The sequence below is a fragment of the Egretta garzetta genome, unplaced genomic scaffold, assembly GCF_000687185.1.
Source record: "Egretta garzetta isolate BGI_Z169 unplaced genomic scaffold, ASM68718v1 scaffold81, whole genome shotgun sequence".
NCBI lineage: Eukaryota > Metazoa > Chordata > Aves > Pelecaniformes > Ardeidae > Egretta > Egretta garzetta.
In genome coordinates this window covers 178337-194334 of record NW_009258671.1, presented here as the reverse complement: position 1 = coordinate 194334, position 15998 = coordinate 178337, and the positions used below count along the sequence as shown (strand labels likewise).

General features: G+C 42.0%; 1 protein-coding gene across 2 annotated transcripts in view; it reads left to right on the top strand.

Annotated features, from left to right (window-relative positions):
- The window catches only part of RERG (RAS like estrogen regulated growth inhibitor), a 105837-nt gene that overhangs the window by 73788 nt on the left and 16051 nt on the right, over window positions 1-15998 (top strand). The window lies entirely within an intron of this gene.

Genomic DNA, 15998 nt, shown 5'->3' with positions numbered 1-15998 from the left:
ATAATTAGATATATTGCTGATATAATCTGAAACGGAAGTCTAAACTGGCATAGGTGCATCAGTACTTGCAAACTAGTAGGGGTTGTACCTCTTCTTGGAAGTAATGAAAATTATAGGAATTGCAAGTTATAAACAGGGACTGAGGGCCAAAATTTTTAACATAAGTATGTCCCTAGAACTGCAAATAAGTGCCAGGGAAGTTGGTGCTTCTGGAAAATCTGATTAGGTCCCTATGTGCATTTTAGGAGCTTAAATATACTTATGCTTATGGTAAATGAAAACTTTCAACAGAGGCTGATGTGGGATCTGGGCCTTTCAAAAACATCTAACCTCACTGAAGCGATTGGGAAATCTTTCAAATGCCTTTTAAAGATTTCCCAATCTTTTAAGTTGGGGTCATCCAAAATTTTGACAACCAATGACCAAATGAGATTATAGGAATTTGCTCAGATTGGACTTTTGAAGACAAATATACTTTATGATCTTACAGAGCAGTGGAAAAATCATTTTGCCAGGACTAGGTGGAAAAGACCCATGGGCCATCAGCTGTGCAGCCATGCACCAAGCTTATGGAATGACTAGTTACTCATTAACCCCTTTTTTATGATACTTGCTTTTTTCTGATCAAAGGAGGAAAAAATGCATACTAGCTGCAATTCAAGTCCTATTGGAGAGAAGCATAAGAAAGTTTATCTACTATATAATCTTTTCAAAAGGAATTAAAGTGAATTTAATTTGGCTTAAATCATAGACTTGTCCTCTGTGTGGGTAGATCACAACTTACCTGCCTATCTTTGAGAATCAAGACTCACACAGATACTGAAATCTAAAGACAGGTGGAAAATGCTATTTGGATGAGTAAGGGGAAAGACAGGGTATGGGAGCATTATTACTAAGAACCAGTTCAAACCATAGTTAGCAGAAAAGTTACCACATTTTTTTTGTCTTAAGATCCTTCTAGTGAAACAAACAAAAATATTCCTTCCTAAAAGGGCAGGAAAATAAAGATAGAGTGATCAAGCAGAAGGATGGGGAAACTGGCCATGAAATTTTACCTAAATTTGAAGTATTTCAGTTTTTCTTCCAGAAAATGGGAGAATGGCATTGGAGGGGCAGTAGCCTAAAATGGCAACATTTTCATCAAAAAAGTTCCGGTCAAATCTCTACCAACAAGGGCAATGATAGCCGTAACAATACTCATTTTTCTCTACATGTTTCCTCTACTTCCCTCATATAAACATTAAGTTCCCTGTCCCGCCAGCTCGGGCCTACGGTTGTACTAAACCAGCATTTTTACCATGACCCATTTGGCACACAACCCTGCGATACCTGTTTAGATTAATTAGTCACCCATTGTGGTTTACAGCGCATCCATCTGCCATTTGTTAGGCACTCTGGTCACAGCTAGCGGGAAGCTAGCTCGAGTGGTGGAGCAAGACCATAATGAAGTAAAAGTCGAGTCTCATCCTAGCGAGCAGTTATTGTCCAGGTTTCAGTAGCTGTGTGCTTATGGACGTTTGTGGTATGTTATTTTCCTTCCCTGTTAGGCTACGCGCTTTCTTTAGTGATTAGTGTAGCTTGAAGAAAGATCTGCTGGAATAAATAGATGAGGCCTTTGGCTCAGTGAGAATGGCATGAAGAGACAGGTAAGCACTTGGAGCAATGCCTTCAACCAAAATTGAGCACTTCCAACAGACTAACCCTGCCAACACACTCCACAGTAAGTGCCTACCCCCCACCCCACCGCCCCAGCAGTAACTGGTGAGCAGCTTCAGTGCTCCCTGCTGGCACCATCTAAAAGTTGCGGAAGGCCCAGGCAAGCAGGTGAGCAATTAAAGAATAGAGAGAAAAAGCATCTAGCCAGTTTTCAAGGAGTTTCCTGTGAAAACAGTCAGAATTTAGCCTAACAATCTTTTCCCAGTGATTTTTTAAGTTGATTTAGTTTAACCAAGTTTTGTAAGAGAAAGACCAGGAATAGGCCTATCCACAGAAGAGCTGTTGAGACATAGCAGTTGGACTTCAATTTACCTGCAAGATGATTTTCCAGGTGCAGGCAAGCTTTTCAGTGCCATGAATAGCAAAGGAAACACTTGACAAACTAGTGAAATGCTTGCAAGAACCCTCACACAGATGACCTTGGAGAGATGAGAAGCTCTCTCTTTAGGAGACCGCTCTCCGATGCAGGAATTTAGCCTAAACCTCCTTGGTTCCAGCTGTTGCAGGCACAGGGATTTCTTAACTTTCTTTCATGTAAGGGTGGGGCTGCTGCTGGTATCAATTTGAGAATGTTACTTATCTCATCACACCTAAACAACTCCCTGGGGGCATGAGCTTCAACCTACAGAAAGCAAGGCAAAGCTATTGACTTCAGTGGGTTGTGCTTCAGGCTCCATTCGAGGACAGAGGAATTCAGGACAAAAGTCATCCCAGAAATACATAGCTATGTTGAGCAATGGCAGGGCACTTCCCAGCTGTTGAACAGTTTAAAAACCCAATTGAAAATAGCCTCCTGATGCATGTTCCTCTAGGAATAATTTCAGTGGCATGTGAGTTTTCTGCCCTTTCATTGTCAGCTTTATTTCCAGGAATGTTTTTCTTTTTTCCAGCCAATGGTTTTTGTCACAGTGGCTTATCTGACAATAGGTTGCAATGAGCCTGCTGCTTCTCTGCTTTCCCAAACACAGGGGCCTGGCCACCTTATCTCCTGTATCAATGAGTGATGTACCTTTAAATGTTGTACTTTATCTAATTAGAATGAGAGTACAGCATATGCCCCTTTTCTAACCAGACCATGCTCTTTCCTTTAGAGTAGTGAATTACTCATCTCATCTTGCCACTTGTCACGCTTTTTTGGGGGGTACTAAGCCCTGAAGAATGGGAGGGGAGGGATAACAAAATTCCTCCTCCAGCTCTGACCTTGATAACAGTGGGGAGAGCAGGAATCACTGCCTTGACTGCTCATCCTCCAGGACAGCAGGTAGAGCAGATAGAGTAGCTAAGCCTGCCTGGAGCAGGAGGGTGGCAGAGCAATGCTGCCGAGGGGCTGGAGCAGGATCACTGGGGCTTTTATTGTCCCCCAGGGCTCCATCACATCTGCCCCAGGTGGATGAGCAGGATGTGCCACAGCCCTCCCAGGTGCTCTGCCATCTAAACAGCAGCAAGTCCACAAGGCAGGACAATACCTGTGAGTGGAGCTTAAAGACCATATCTTCTGTATGAAACCAAAACAATGAAGAGGGGATCAGACTACTTTAAAAATAATGCTTGCTCCTGTAAGCAAGGTGAGCAAAGCTCTGACCTGTGGCTGAACTCAGCTGGATCTGAAGAGTTCATCCCACCCTGCAGCGGAGTCATTTGTGAGACCACAAGACTCATCTTTATCTCATGGGGACGCTATGTCAGAGTGCATCAGGAAAGTTAAGAATACCAGCTCCTTTAATGTCTCCTTTTTTAAAAGCAGTAAGGAACCGACAGTTATAGAATATTCTTGCTGTCTGTACACAGCTCATCGAAAATCCAGCTTCTAACAAACAATAAAATAAAATGAATGCTTTCCTTAAAGGTACATCTGTGAAAGCATTGTTTCAGCATCTAAGTAAAAAGTACTATCCATATTTCCGAAATGCCTCTGCTTTTTCAGCATTAGCCTGTCTGCAGTGATAATCCATTTATCCCAGCAGCAGTACCATTACACCCAGGTTCCAGATGAAACTGAGGAATGTGCAGAGAAACTAAAGACCAAATTTTTAAAAAGCTTCTTGGGGGCTGAAAGAGGAAGACAGGTCACAAACTAAGTTTCTAGAAATGCCCTAATGTGTTGTGAAATCACCAGGTGTAGGGCACGTTTTCTCCAGCAGCAAAACCAATTTAAGTATTCCCCACCTTGCCCCACAAGACCACCTTCTGCTCTCGGTTTGGCCACTTCGGCTGCTGGAAGCATAGTGCCTTTCTCAGGATCAGTGGAATGATCAGGGTTAACAAAAAAAACCCAAAACAACCAAACCCAAAAACAGTCTTGGGGAAAGACAATCTTTTGAATCAGGATAATTTCATTAATTCTACGCAGAGCTCATCCCCACAAACACATGAATCAGCACGACTGGGTGGGTGGACTTGGAGAACTACAGACTAGGGAGTGACAAGAGACTTGGTGGGGAGAGACAGCTGGGAGAGCACTGGGGAAGGGCACCCTTAGAAACCAACACCATTTAATGCTGTTGGGCATCACGCTGGCTACTTCTGTGTCCTGCTGGGCACACTAATAACTTCAAAAATATAATCACCCATTATTCTGGGCAAAGCCAAACATAAAGCATGGCCAAGCAAGGAATGTAAACCACGTCTCAGACTGGCTCCCTAGCCACTACATCAGCCTTCATTATGAGCAATTGGAGGTTTTCTTACTTGTCAAATTGTAGATTCCCAGAGCTGTGTTTCCTCACGGCTCATATGATGTCATCGTGAACGGTTAAGCAAACGCAGATTGCTGCAGTCAGCGTATGGCACTCTGCAGGGCAGTAACAGGAAAAATAAATGTATATTGCTTTATTCAAATGCTGGCAGAGGAAGTGGAATTGTTTATATTCTCTCTGCTCACTCTAAAAAGATCATGGGGTGAAACTGAGGAAGTGTTCTTTAAAAAAAGCATTAAAAGAAAAACTCAGCGATGAGAGGTTTATCTCACCAGCCTGAGAAAATAATAGACGTTAATATCATCATAACTGCAGACTTCCTTAGTCCTGAAGGATCTCTGAGCACTTGATACCATTATCCACAGCGGTGGCACGTACCTACCCAACCTCAGGATGGAGGAGAGGATCCTAGTAAGGAAAGATGACACAAGACACTTGCGAAACTGCCGTGGGATCTTTAATGTCCCCCTAGAACAAACAGGAACTTGGTGTTTGCAGCCTCATGTGAAAGGAATGAAGAAAATCCCATCACTAAGGTCACTTTAAGCTGGATAAACCACTGAATGAGATAATGACTGGAAGGGTCCCGAATGTATTACTTGTTATCTTTGCTATCTGTGCAATTTCTATAGGCAAGAGAATCTCACACAGATAGCACCTCAGGTTTTTAGAGTATAGCTCATTATTCAGCATGAATAAATGTAGCAGAGCTTCCTCTTTATATAGGCTTTTAACTAAGTATAGCTAATTAGCTAGCTGAGACCAGAACAACACTCCCTGTAGCTATTGCACTCCAGGGAGGCAGGGCCAGGTCTCCTGGCAGCTGTGATGAACATCATAAACTAAGTTATGTTAATCCTCCAAGTTTCAGACTTGAGATAAGTCAGAGGTTTTACAGCATCCATTATCTACTACTGTGTTTTTTATTTTGTTTGAAGACATATGATGTTTATTAGCTGCATGCCCATAAGCACTGAAAATGAAAGCAGAAATTTACCAGTTAAATTTAGATCATGCTTTCCCCCTGCCACACACACACAATTTTAAAGTTTACTCTGAACAGTTCCCAGGATTGTGTGTCCAGATTCCAAGCAGAAGGCTAATAATAACCCCTACATTGTTACAGGCACCAAATGAGTGCTCATAAAACTGTACTTGCAGCCAGAGATAGGGGATGATGGTTGTTTATCAAAAGAATGAATTAGTTTGAATTCATTTGATGCTGTCACTAGTACTGGGAACAAAGCACACCACACTAGTATACTGGCTGGACCACTTGGCAGTCTTTGCCCATCCTAACATGTCATAGCTCTGATAGGAAATCATTACTTCCAAGTTCTGGGATGAATTAATCTTCCTACTGACGGCGGTTGTGTGGGATGAGAAGTGATGTGAGATCAGGCAGATCACCAGTTAGGCTTCAAATTTAAACAGGCTTTGGTCACTCGTGATTTATGAAAAGTTGCTCTCCACCCACACCTGCTCTTCCAGCCTGCTCCACAAAAGAAAAGAGGTGGTGCTGTTAGATACCATTAGGTGGTCACCAGTCCCATCTCCCTTGGGGTCGGGTTTTTTGCCTCTAGAAATGAGCATCTCCACAGCATGTTAGAAAACCTGTGTTCAGACTGACCTTTCTTCTTCAGCTAATCATTTCTCCAGTTTGCAGCATATTTCTTTGTACCATGAGAAAGAAGCATATAGTCCATAGCATTTAATTTACATTTTACTTCAATTGTTAATTTCTTTCCTTTCTATTGTTTGTTTTTCTTGTTCTTTAGTATCACAAACCCTACTGTGGAAATGATACCTTTGTCTCTTGAAGAGCTTCTCTGCTCCTGCTGCCGTGTCTCTTAATTTTCCATGTGCAACGACAAAGCTGTTTGCTGTAAAAAAAAAAAAAAAAAATTGCCAGTACAAAAGTTAAAGATTGCAGGTGGCAAGCAAGTAACAGAAGCAGATGTCTTAACAACACAGAGGAGGGAGGGTTAAAAAAAAAAAAAAGCATAGATAAAACATGAGAACAGCCGTCAGGACATTTGCCACCACTTTCCATGGGATGCTGGAGGCAGCTGGAAGATTATACACTATGTTGCTAGTAACTAGTCACACAAGCCTGAAAAACATTGTGGTTTATGTCACCATCTGATATATCTGTTCTCACATGCTTTTCTTCATTCATTCTTCAGGGAACATCTCCAGGTGTCTGGTTCAGATAGTTGGCAATAAGCCTCTTAGAAAGAAAACAATTCCTTATCTTCTGCCTTTAAAATTCCAGGTAGCCAAGGAGCTGCAATGCAAAATCAGCTAATAGCATGATTTGAAAAGACTGGGTTCCTATAAATATCATATTCCGTACTGTATTAAAAATATGTAACATTTATCAATGCTTATGTCATCGGGCTTATAAAAAGGGGATCGTGAAAAATCCACGAGTCAGTTTTCAATGTATTTTGTTGCCTAATTCTTCATTTCCCTGTGACACAAGAACCTTACAGGCATGCGTCTATTGATCAACGAGCCACAAATCAGTCAATAGGACTGATGCGAACTTCTAGTGTTCACCGAAGCTCCTTTGTCAAAGAAAGTTGGAAATTGCACAGGACATACAATCTTTCAAGATTTTCCCTTATATCCTACTCCAGCTGGATTGCAATTGCAATGTAAAGTTTTTCCAGCTTATCTGACATGTCCATGGAGCCAAACCCCAAAAGCCAGTGTGTGCATGTAAAAGAAATGAAGTATATCACAGAAAAAGCCAGGGAACAGCTTGTTTTTCATTTGATATGAGCTGTAGTCTCATCTGATAAAGTATACATGGACTGAAAATAAGATGAGAAAATTATTACAGTCAGGCTGAGGAGGAGAGTTATAGATCGTCTGCTCAGGCTGACCACACAGAAACAGCCAGTGCTGTCTACCAAAATGAAATAGGGAGCTCTGCATCCCTTTACATCACTGGGTTTCTGAGGCAAATGAGAGAAGAAGGTACACTTTATGCCGTTTCTAGTTATCATTTTGTGCTGATCTATAGAGACTTAGTGAAACAGCAGCACAGCAAGGCACTTTCAGAAAGGTACCTTTTGCCATCGTGAAGGTTACAAATACAGGCAGTGAACCAGCAATTAATGCCAGTGGCCTTGCTTACAGTATGCTAACTGCCTTCTCATTTAAGCTGACTCACCAGGGTCTGATAAAACCCTGGTTTTAAGCATTTGGAGTAGCACTAAGCCTTCAGCCTAGCAGCAAGAGTATGTTGCACCTTTCCAGAATGGGTGTGTCAGACCAGGATATACCACATGAAACAAAATGCCTTTTGCTCCTGGCAAGGACAGCAGTCAGTAGGATGGTGAAACACCACCCAGCCCCAAAACTGTCAAGCATTAACCCCAGCATGAGGCAAATTGGTTCGCTGAACTCCGTACCAGCAGCCTCCCCCTTAGGCGGGGGTAAGGATTTATGGCCAGGTTGCTGCTGGCAGCCAAGACGCTCTTGCAGAACAGCTGGGCCCTGTAGGCCAGTCCCTACCCCGACCAAGGATTCACACAGAACTGTCTTTTCACTTTGTTGGAAAAGTTTCTTCATCTCCTTTGGGGATGAGACCGTGCTCCTTCCCCTACTCCCTGGGAAAGGGGTCCATAGCTCTCCCAGGACACACAGACCTTCTCTAATAAGGCAACTTCACTTCTCTCCCCTTTCTTCCAGTTCCTCCTCTTCATCTCTTGCCTTCTGAGCATGGGAAGGGAAGAGAGAGCAGGGATCAGAGCAAGAGCTGAATGAGAGCCTCAAAAAAAAAAAAAAAAAGAAAAAAGCAAAAAGCCAAAACAACCAAAACCAACAACCAAAACAAAACACCCCACAGCAAAACAAAGGAAAACCAAACCAAACCAGCAACAAAAATCCCTACTCCTGTACTGCACTGGCTGCTGCTTCCTTCTGTGCTCACGTGTGTTCCTCCTTTGCCCTGGCGGGGGATGAGGCAGCAACTCCACACTGTCCTAGGAGCACCTCAAGGCACCTCCAAAACGGCCGGCCAGCCCCTGCTTTTAAGAGCACCACTCAAGTACATCACATTGCCTCTGCCTTTAGCCAGGCTCAGCACCGGCAGAGCAAAATCAACTTAGAACCCTTTCAGTACGTAACAGATCAGCTGAAGCTGAGTAGATAGCAGACGCTGCAGACAAGAAAGTGCATCTTTGCCATCTCCCTGTAACAGTGGCATCTGGTTAAATAAAAAAACCAACCAAACCCAACACAATTAGTCCCACGCATTTCTCCAGTGCAATACAAAATAACACTGCAGTGAATAAAAGAACAAAACAGGGGCTAGTTTGTTTGTTTGTTTTAAATCTGCATTTCCTAAATTACAGGTTCTTTGAAAACAAATGGTGAGGTGTTCGGTCATTTCCTTTGAAAGGGAAATCGAAAAAACAAGCTCCCTTCCAAAAAATGGTCTCTTCAAAGTGCGTTTTCCAACAAAAATTCATACATACAAAAATGCTTTGACAATAACCAGAAGATCATCCTGCTGTCTAAAGTATTATAGAATTCCCTCCTTATTTCCTTTCTAAAGATGAAAACCTAATTTGACCAAAAGAAGAGAGTGGGATGTTTTCTAAAGTCAACACTGAGAAATGTAAGGAAAAAAACACAAAAAAGCTACAGCCCCTTGAAAATTTTGTCATCTTGCCACTGTCTTAATGAAGTACTGTTTTTTTAAAGAGAAAAAGCTTTCCACTCCTTTCTTCTGAAAATATTTTCTTTCTTTTTGCAATTCTTTCTCAAATAAACCAAACTTTATTTTTCACCTCAAGATGGGGGGGTGGAGTTTATGTCAAAGTTTGGCACTGAGAATCCTTTCTACTTTACTTTGCCCAGTGTCTTTCAAAGCAGCATGCAAATTCAAAACTTACCTGTGTCAGTCATGTCTAAAAGCAATGGTTATTTGTGTGATTTCATCTGTAAGACTTGCTCTACAGCCTGATCACAAATATACTCTGTCTCAGACACACAAACATCTGGAGGTGTTACCATTAGCTCTGTTTTGGGAAACCATATGTGTTAGTAATAGCACACCAGAAAGTTTAGTCTTCACAAATGGGCGACATAACAAGTTACACAGTGAAGTCAAGAGAGGAGAAATGGTAGAAGTATAGATATTACACACTGCATTCCTAAAATGATCAAAACCATTAGGAGCACCAGTCTGATCATTTATCTTTTATATGAGAGGAGACCTGTGAAATAAACAACCTTCTATTGGAACAGTATATTATGGAATGGGATAACGTAATATAAATTAAGCCTCCTGCTTGTATGCCATATGCAGCAACTGTTGTTTAAAAAAAAAAAAAAAAATGCCTCCAGCACTGAAGGCAACGGGCAGAACATTACTGCAAAAATCCTCCTGTTCAGTGGCAATGGGATGAATGACTACCATACTGTGTATTTTGTGGAATTCACAGTAGACTGTTCCAGATGAATATACAGAGAGGTTCTTTTATTGTGAAATTACCACGCCAGAAGCAAGACAAGAAACTCTTCCTGCTATTAACATTAGGATGTGGTTATAATCAAAGATTTTGATAAACGACTCCCTTACTTTCCGTATTCAGTACTGAATAAGGAGAGTGGCCTTCATTCTGCTAACACGCCTGTGCCAAGATTGCTTTCACCCCAGTAGTGGCAAATTTTACCTCTAACCTAGGGGCCAGAGATCTCAGTCAGTGAAGGGAGATACTGAGAATTCCCTAACGTTGGACTCAATTTGTGCAAAAGCTGCAAGCCTATGAAAGCAGGACCGGGCTTAGCTAGAAGTTGCAGAAGAGCAGGAGCATCCACAAGCCCCCGTGCCTGGGCATACGCAGGCAGGTAGCACCCCTAAGCCTGGGCAGCCCACACGTGGTCTGGTTGGTGAGCAAGGGAGCAGAAACACACAGTGAGCCAAGCACTGGGTAAACAGCCACCCTGGAAATAAGCGTGAACACAGGTAGAGCAATTACCCTTGTGCAAGTTGGGAAATGGATAGCTCACCTTTCTGTTTCAGGAGCACCTGCAAGCAGTAGTGTAGTAGTGCCATTGCATTGAAGTAATTGATTTTTATGTTTGTTTTCAAATGTGGCAGAAGTAAACTGATGTGCATGCTCTGATAAAAGCACAAGTTACTGTTTACTTCATTCCTTGCAATTAAAAAGTGCTTGCAAAATAATCTGATGTGGTGCTTCCTTCCAGGCTGCTATTAAGACATTTGAAATGAAATTAATAAATACACCATGCTATGGACTTCCAGAGTTTCAGATGAGCTCTTTGAAACGTTACTCTTCTCCAGACCCTTCCCACTCAAAAATTCCTAAAATCAGGTGCAGTTACACAGCAGTAAAATGCAGTTACATCTGAGATAAACTGAAATTACCACTAACAAAAGAAATACTCGCCATAACTGCAGTAGAAAGAGAAAAGCGACAGTGTTAGCGCTTTCTAAGCACTTGAACATGGGATGTTGATTTGGGCCATGATCCTGCTGTGGGGGTTAAGATAGAGATTTGAGACAGGGATTCCAGTCCCTTTATACCCCAACAGAACAAAAAGACTTTTGAACCATTTGTGATGTTTGGATTTGGGTCCACAGAACTGAAGACCATCATTACCACTGAAGAAAAGAGGCTTACATTACACCGAGCAACATAAACTCCTGAAAGGCAAGAGTAACACATTTCATCACAGAGCTGTTCAGTCCTAGTCTGTAGTTACTACTACACAGTATATATACACACACACACACACGGTTATATATATACTGCTATACAGTATATATATGTAAAACTATATATACTTTTGATATTTATATTTAATTGATATATAAAAGATTATACACTTCTTATATTTATATTGTCAGTCAGTGGAGGACCTCACTGTGCTGTTACAGAGAAAACACACAACTATACACAGTAATTTCTCTGAACAGTTCACTGCTTAAGACAGTGATTAAAATATGTGTAAAATATGCAGAGTTTGAGACAGGAAGGCAGTATAAAACACACCCTTTTTATACTTGATACAGTTCCCATTCCTTTCCCCTTACTGACCTCATTTTTCTCCATTAAATTTACATTCTGGTTTACTAGAAGCACATTAGGTCTCAATGTCAGAAGTGACCACAATGAACAAATTAAGAGAGGAGGGAAGGAAGCAAAATCCTTCTGTGGATGTCTCACTCACCACTCATATCCTCACATCAGTGAACTGCCAGAGATGTTATCAAAACTGAGTCAAACCCAGGCCCACAGACACAGAGCCCGACATAATGACTGCCCGTTTACATCCATGATGTACCAGGATCAGAAAAGGACTCAGCATTTTAAGTTCATACTTGCCTTTCCCTGCCCTCCCCCCCGGCCCCCCCCAACGACCTCCACTTTCAGAAGCAAATTAAATTCTCATGGTAGTGTCTTTAAACCAAAGCATTACTTCCCAAAGCTGGACACAGAGCTGTTTAAGGAGGCAGCACATCACATGCCAGAATCCTGGGGCACCGCCATCCTGCAGGCTGGAGCTCGCCATGTGCTGCAAGGGGACTGAAATTCCAGTACATGAGGGGCTGCCGAGAGAGTGAATGGGGGATGAACTCCATAACAAAAATATACATTTTAAAAAAAAATGAAATACTTCATTTGTGAAAGTGTCTTTTGATCATTATAGCCTCTGGTTTTAACCACTCTGGTGACTCCTGCCAAGTATGGTTTACTGATGACACATCATCATGGCACCAGGAAAGGACTTGTTGATAAGTTAAATAATGGGACTACTTTCAGACCATTTTTATAGCTTAAAATTCTCATGGCATAAAAGAGTCATCATACAGTTATTTCACTGCAGAGAACTGTTATTTTTCTTAGAATAACTTTGAACTCTGTAGCTTTTGGGGAGGGAGGATGTTTTTCAAATAAAACCCTGCTTCCATTCTTCCCCCAAAAGCTCAGCTTGTATGAGCTGGAATGATAACAAATTCATGAAGATATGTATTCAGGCAGAGTGTAAATTTAGCCAGAGCATTTATATGTTACTAAATCCAAATAAAGATCTAAAGCAAGACGCAAAACACCACAAAACCCAATGTTCCAAAAGATATGGACTGAGATTTTTAAAGCTGACTAAGGGACTCAGCCACACAAGTCCCAAAGAAATTGATTAATTATGTGGTTGATAATCTCAGTTTATATGCCAAGTTAACTCCTGATATAAATTCATTGTCTTCAGCGGAGTTACACTGCAAATGTATTTGACAGATTGTCATGTTTCTCCTCCAAGAATAACTTCTAAGGCAGAAGGTTTAAACATGAGTGAATGAAAGTCCCGGGCCAAGTTCTACCCTAATTTAAACCCTGTACAAAACAGCTGACTTGGAAGTGAGGGTGTAAGGAAAGGCAGAAAGAGACATGAGTCTATTCTTCCTTTGCTGGGACATTACATCAATTCCCTTAGGTAATGGTCATGTCTCCAAAAAACACAGCGGGAATCCAAATTGCAGTTTGTTGGAGATTCTTTCCTTCTAAGCCCGCAAGTTCTTGTATTTCACAAGCAGTAAGCGTTCAGGGAAGAGCTTGGACTAGTCTCAGTGGAGAACCGTGAAATTCACTTCTGTTAGGTACTGCATCAGTCCGAATCTTGCCTGCTTCAAAATGCATTTCACCTTCTTTGAGGAGAAGCACTGGAAACATTCATTTTGACATGAATATTGGAATTAGTCACCTAATTTAATCAGAAATTAATGCGTTTCAGACATTCTCAACCTCAGTGTTATTCTGAATCAAAACCCAGCGTTTGGATTTTTTTTATTTTTTTTTTTTTTTAGTGTGTTGGGTTATTTTTGGCTTATTATTAGTATTAGAGTTAAGCATGTCTAAATAAGGCTGACTGGTCAAACAGGGTGCACACACCTTTGCTAAGGTGAGAAGGAATTAATGCCCATCGCAGCTCTTTCTATGCAGCATCACTAAGGACACAGAGAAGTTCTGTGGCTTTGCCCAAAGCATCATTTATGCCCATGGCACAAATCTGAGCACTACAGCTCTAAGTGCAGTGAATTCCTAATGTCCCCACTTCTGATTCTTCTGCTGGCAGAAGTGATTTTACTAAAAAGTGATGTAATCTGGCAGTAAGTCAGCTCAACGTAAACAAAATGGCTCCGCAGTAATACCCCTGCTCTAGGGGGATCATTGCTAGGGCGGATGGTGTGATCCAGCAAGCTGGTTTCTGGCCTGACAGCCCAAGAACTTGGATGCCCTTCCCAGCTCTCCTCCTGTTGACTATCTGCAGTCAAATCAGCTAGCAAAGCCATATACATTGTTTTAATACCCAACTGGATGTCAGGGGTCCATCTGCTAATACCCCTAATGAGGAAAAAGACATTTCCCATCCAACGCAGTTTGCAATAGTTATAAACAGGACAGGCGCTGGATCGAGAGCATCTCACGTTCCCCATCTGTGAAACGCAGGTGCTAATCTTCAGCCTTCTAAAAATGTGGGGAAGTGAAAAGCTCCGTAGGATGGGCTGTGGCATTGCCACGAAGGAGCGCAGGAGCGTTATGAGGGAATGGGCCAGGCCAGAAGCAAGGAGGCTGAGCAGAGCCAGCCCCACAGGAACAGCAGCTCTGCACGGCCCCAAGCGTCCCTTCCCCCAGACCTGGCATGATACACGTGGCTCTGAAGCGGACACTTCCCCACTCGCAAGGGGTTGTGCTGAGGTGGCATTTTCTGCCCTTCACCTGGCCCAAGCAAGCCCTGTGCAAGTACTTTATCTCCGGCGGTGCTTAGCAAGCGACCCTCTGGGCTTACTGTGCTCCCCACTGAGGCCTGCCAGCCGTGGCAAGGAATTGCCATCTGGCCCCATGCGTGGCAGCCACCTCCCACTCTTCCTTTCTTCCTCCAGCCCCCTCCTGCATCTGTTATTATTTGTTATTTCTGCATGCAGGCCTCCCTGCTGGAGATGAATACAACCTACTTCTTACCTCCTCACCAGAGCTTACATCTGTGATCTCTAATTCTTCACCTCTGTAGCACTCGACGCCTGCACCATTTCGTCCCGTGTACATAGCTGCACCTCTCTTCTCCCAGGCCCATCTCAGTGGCTGTGGTCCAGTTCTACCTTTCCTTCTTATCACTTGTCACCTCCATCTTTTGGGCTGTCTCCAAAATCAGCTCTTCTCACTCTTTTCCTTCAGAGCTGCTGCCCTCTATCACCTGTCTCAGACATTAATGCTTGGCTGTCTGTCTTCCAGTCCCCTTCATCACTTTAAACCCCCTCTCCAGCAATTTTCATCTACAAGCACAGGGTTATCATAAGTGGACCGTGTCGAAATATGAAAATAGCTGGACAGGTTCCCTCACTCTCTGCCACCTTTTCTCTCCATCAGCAACTCCAGGTACAGGCACAGGGTAAGGCACTGCAATACAGATAACCCATTACTGCTTCCCCTTCAGAGTACGGCTGTGAAAGAAAAAAGCATTTTTAAAATCTGTTCCTGAAAAGGAAGGTGGTAAGGAGTCTTCTGAAAGCATGTCAGGAAAACTTTTACCCTGCATTGGTTCCCCAGTCAAAATAGAAAAAGAAAAGAAAGGAAAAAAAAAAAAAAAAAAAAAAAAAAAAAAAAAAAAAAGAGCATGCTGTGTATTTTACCAGCAATTAGAGAACCAATTACTAGCAATTAGAGAAGAGTCATGACCAAACTTTTGAAACATCAAGATGGTTAAACTATTCCAGCTGAGGTAAATGTGGGGAAAAAGGTCCTGGTGCAGACATCATCATGGATGGAAAATAAGCTACGCAGAGATCTTCTTGCAGTGTTAGTGACATCCACGTTAGGACTATGACTCAAAAAGTTACTTTGGCTAAGAATTGCCACATTCACTCTTGAGGGCCAAGGAGACCATTTCTGCAAAGGCTAATAAAAATAAAAAATAGGATTTCCTAAGGAAAATAGAAACTTAAAATAACACCAATTTAAATTTTCTTCTTATGTAGTGATCTCATTTCCTTAGGATCAGCTTCTTATTACCTCTCCCAAGTGTGAGGCATAGTTAAATCTTCCTGAAAAGTAATGTTCTGATTGTATTTAAAAAAACAAAAAAACCAAAAAAAACCAAACAGGTTCTGATTAAGCAAGGCTTAATTCATTATATTTATTCTTAAGAGTGTTGCCTTGTTCTACTCTTGGGTACAGAAATCTGGGATGTGGGGCATTCTCATGGCTTTAACTTTCAAAAGGATCAGAACTGGGTTTAGCTGTCACCTTTTACCATCCATATGCAACTGAAAGAAGAATGGAACAATCCTGTAGGGCTGACAAGGAAAATTTTTCCTGTAGCTGAAATCATTGCAATCATAGCTAGTGCAGTGACATCTCTAGCTCCATTTTAGAAATGCAGAAAGGATTTTGAATAGTTGGCAGTGGTGAACGCTTCATTTACACCACAGTTCAAGGCACTGCTTAGTTTTAAATTAGAACATAATACTCTGACAAAGCCTTTATAGGTTGTTTTTAAAAGGGAGTGGAAGGATAGAAAAAATTAAGTACAAGAACATAAGTAGCA